Below are 4,110 nucleotides of genomic sequence, written 5' to 3' on the forward strand. Positions count from 1 at the left end.
AGAGAGAGGGGGAGGGGAGGAGACGAGACTCACACACTTCTCGAGGCTTACTTTTCTTTATTTTGTTTTAATTCAGCTTTATAATGAGGAAAGAGAAATGATGGAGAGAAGAGAAGAGAGATGACAGAGAGGGAGAGATGACAGAGAAGAGAGGAGAGATGACAGAGAAGAGAGGAGAGATGACAGAGAAGAGAGGAGAGATGACAGAAGAGAGATGACAGAGAAGAGAGATGACAGAGAAGAGAGATGACAGAGAAGAGAGATGACAGAGAAGAGAGATGACAGAGAAGAGAGATGACAGAGAAGAGAGATGACAGAGAAGAGAGATGACAGAGAAGAGAGATGACAGAGAAGAGAGGAGAGATGACAGAGAAGAGAGGAGAGATGACAGAGAAGAGAGGAGAGATGACAGAGAAGAGAGGAGAGATGACAGAGAAGAGAGGAGAGATGACAGAGAAGAGAGGAGAGATGACAGAGAAGAGAGGAGAGATGACAGAGAGGAGGAGAGATGACAGAGAGGAGAGAGAGATGACAGAGAGGGAGGGAGAGATGACAGAGGGAGGAGAGATGACAGAGGAGAGAGATGACAGAGGAGAGAGATGACAGAGGAGAGAGATGACAGAGGAGAGAGATGACAGAGGAAGAGAGATGACAGAGGAGAGAGATGACAGAGGAGAGAGATGACAGAGAAGAGAGATGACAGAGAAGAGAGATGACAGAGAAGAGAGATGACAGAGAAGAGAGATGACAGAGAAGAGAGATGACAGAGAGGAGAGAGAGATGACAGAGAGGAGAGAGAGATGACAGAGAGGAGAGAGAGATGACAGAGAGGAGAGAGAGATGACAGAGAGGAGAGAGAGATGACAGAGAGGGGGGAGAGATGACAGAGGAGAGAGATGACAGAGGAGAGAGATGACAGAGGGGGAGAGATGACAGAGGGGAGAGATGACAGAGGGGAGAGATGACAGAGAGGGAGAGATGACAGAGGGGAGAGATGACAGAGAGGAGAGATGACAGAGGAGAGAGATGACAGAGAAGAGAGATGACAGAGGAGAGAGATGACAGAGAGGAGAGAGAGATGACAGAGAGGAGAGAGAGATGACAGAGAGGAGAGAGAGATGACAGAGAGGGGGGAGAGATGACAGAGAGGGGGAGAGATGACAGAGGAGAGAGATGACAGAGGAGAGAGATGACAGAGGGGAGAGATGACAGAGGGGAGAGATGACAGAGGGGAGAGATGACAGAGGGGAGAGATGACAGAGGGGAGAGATGACAGAGGGGAGAGATGACAGAGGGGAGAGATGACAGAGGGGAGAGATGACAGAGGGGAGAGATGACAGAGGGAGAGATGACAGAGGGGAGAGATGACAGAGGAGAGAGATGACAGAGGAGAGAGATGACAGAGGAGAGAGATGACAGAGGAGAGAGATGACAGAGATGAGAGAGAGATGACAGAGAGGAGAGATGACAGAGAGGAGAGATGACAGAGAGGAGAGATGACAGAGAGGAGAGAGAGATGACAGAGATGAGAGAGAGATGACAGAGAGGAGAGAGAGATGACAGAGAGGAGAGAGAGATGACAGAGAGGAGAGAGAGATGACAGAGAGGAGAGAGAGATGACAGAGAGGGGGGAGAGATGACAGAGGAGAGAGATGACAGAGGGGAGAGATGACAGAGGGGAGAGATGACAGAGGGGAGAGATGACAGAGGGAGAGAGACAGAGGAAGAGATGACAGAGGAAGAGAGATGACAGAGGAGAGAGATGACAGAGGAGAGAGATGACAGAGAGAGAGATGACAGAGGAGAGAGAGATGACAGAGAGGAGAGAGAGATGACAGAGAGGAGAGAGAGATGACAGAGAGGGGGGAGAGATGACAGAGAGGGAGAGAGATGACAGAGGAGAGAGATGACAGAGGGGAGAGATGACAGAGGGGAGAGATGACAGAGGGGAGAGATGACAGAGGGGAGAGATGACAGAGGGGAGAGATGACAGAGGGGAGAGATGACAGAGGGGAGAGATGACAGAGGGGAGAGATGACAGAGGGGAGAGATGACAGAGGGGAGAGATGACAGAGGGAGAGATGACAGAGGGGAGAGATGACAGAGGAGAGAGATGACAGAGAGGAGAGATGACAGAGGAGAGAGATGACAGAGGAGAGAGATGACAGAGGAGAGAGATGACAGAGGAGAGAGATGACAGAGGAGAGAGATGACAGAGGAGAGAGATGACAGAGGAGAGAGATGACAGAGGAGAGAGATGACAGAGGAGAGAGATGACAGAGGAGAGAGATGACAGAGGAGAGAGATGACAGAGGAGAGAGATGACAGAGGAGAGAGATGACAGAGATGAGAGAGAGATGACAGAGAGGAGAGATGACAGAGAGGAGAGATGACAGAGAGGAGAGAGAGATGACAGAGATGAGAGAGAGATGACAGAGAGGAGAGATGACAGAGAGGAGAGATGACAGAGAGGAAATTAAAGCTGACAGAGAAGAGAGAAGAGGTGACAGAAGAGAGGAGAGGTGACAAAGAAGAGGAGGAGATGAAAGCTGACAGAGAGGAGAGATGACAGAGGAGAGATGACAGAACAAAGTGCAGACCTCTATGATTTTGTAGTGGTCTCTCTCGCTGTTCTCAGGATTTCCTGTCACACAATATAAATTCTCCTGCAGATCTCTCATATGTATCTTTGTAGCTCTTTCTACTCTTAGTACAGCCCAGAAACTAAATGACACTGAATTAAAAAAAAGTTTTTTTAATCCTACCTAATATACCTGACCTGGGACCCCCGCACTCAGACCCGGGACCCCCCCGCACTCTGACCCGGGACCCCCCCGCACTCTGACCCGGGACCCCCCCGCACTCTGACCCGGGACCCCCCCGCCACTCTGACCCGGGACCCCCCCCGCACTCTGACCCGGGACCCCCCCCGCACTCTGACCCGGGACCCCCCCCGCACTCTGACCCGGGACCCCCCCCGCACTCTGACCCGGGACCCCCCCCGCACTCTGACCCGGGACCCCCCCGCACTCTGACCCGGGACCCCCCCGCACTCTGACCCGGGACCCCCCCGCACTCTGACCCGGGACCCCCGCACACTTAAAGTGATTGTAAAGCTTTGATTATTTAAAAAACAAAACAAATATATCATACTTACCTCCACTGTGCAGGTCGTTTTGCACAGAGTGGCCCTGATCCTTCTCTTCTGGGGTCTCCTGGCCACTCTCGTGGCTCCTCCCCACATCAGAGAAGCTCTCTCGGGGGGAGGGGTTATCTTGCAGGCACGCTCCTGAGTCCAGCAGCATTCCTCGTCCATAACTGCCAAATGTATGACTCATCCCCGCCCCCTAGGTCATTGGATTTGATTGACAGCAGCAGGAGCCAATGGCTGCACTGCTATCAATCTATCCAATGAAGAGCCAAAAACCCCCCGGGGCAGAGAGACACACGCGCACCCTGCCGGGTGAAGTTCCAGGGCTCAGGTAAGTAAAACTGTGGGTGGGGGTGGGGGTGGGGGGGGGGCTGGGCGACTGGTCACTGTGTTTTTTCACCTTAATTATAGAAGCATTAAGCATTAAGGTGAAAAAACACAACTCCTTTAAGTCTTGTACACTTGGGATGAATGTCAGGCGACGTTCGACTGGTTCAATAAAAAACAGCTGACGTTCGGCCCATGTGTATGGCGGCCAATCAGCCCATGCGTCTGGTGGCCAATCAGCCAGCTTCTGTTCGATGCTGGAAAATCAGCGGCCGACCACCTCCCAATCAGCTCTTTCAGTCGATGGAAAAGCAGGGATAAGAAACAAAGAGAGTAACAGAGGTAAAAAGCAGCCCACTGTACACACAGAAACACAAGTTGGGAACACATTTAACTCTTTGATCACCCCTGATATTAACCTCTTCCCAGCCTGTCTTTAGTACAGTGACAGTGCATAGTATTAGCACTGATCACTGTATTAATGTCACTGGATATGACCCCCCCCCTCCCCCATCATCAGTTAGTGCCAGATTGGCCGCCACAATATCATTATCCTGCTGATCACCACCATAAAGAACAAAAATAATAAAAATTCCAGTATATCCCATAGTTTGCAGGTGCTATAACGTTCA

Source organism: Lithobates pipiens, unplaced genomic scaffold, assembly GCF_037356315.1.
Source record: "Lithobates pipiens isolate NorthernLeopardFrog02 unplaced genomic scaffold, aLitPip1_a1.2 Scaffold_8, whole genome shotgun sequence".
Taxonomy (NCBI): domain Eukaryota; kingdom Metazoa; phylum Chordata; class Amphibia; order Anura; family Ranidae; genus Lithobates; species Lithobates pipiens.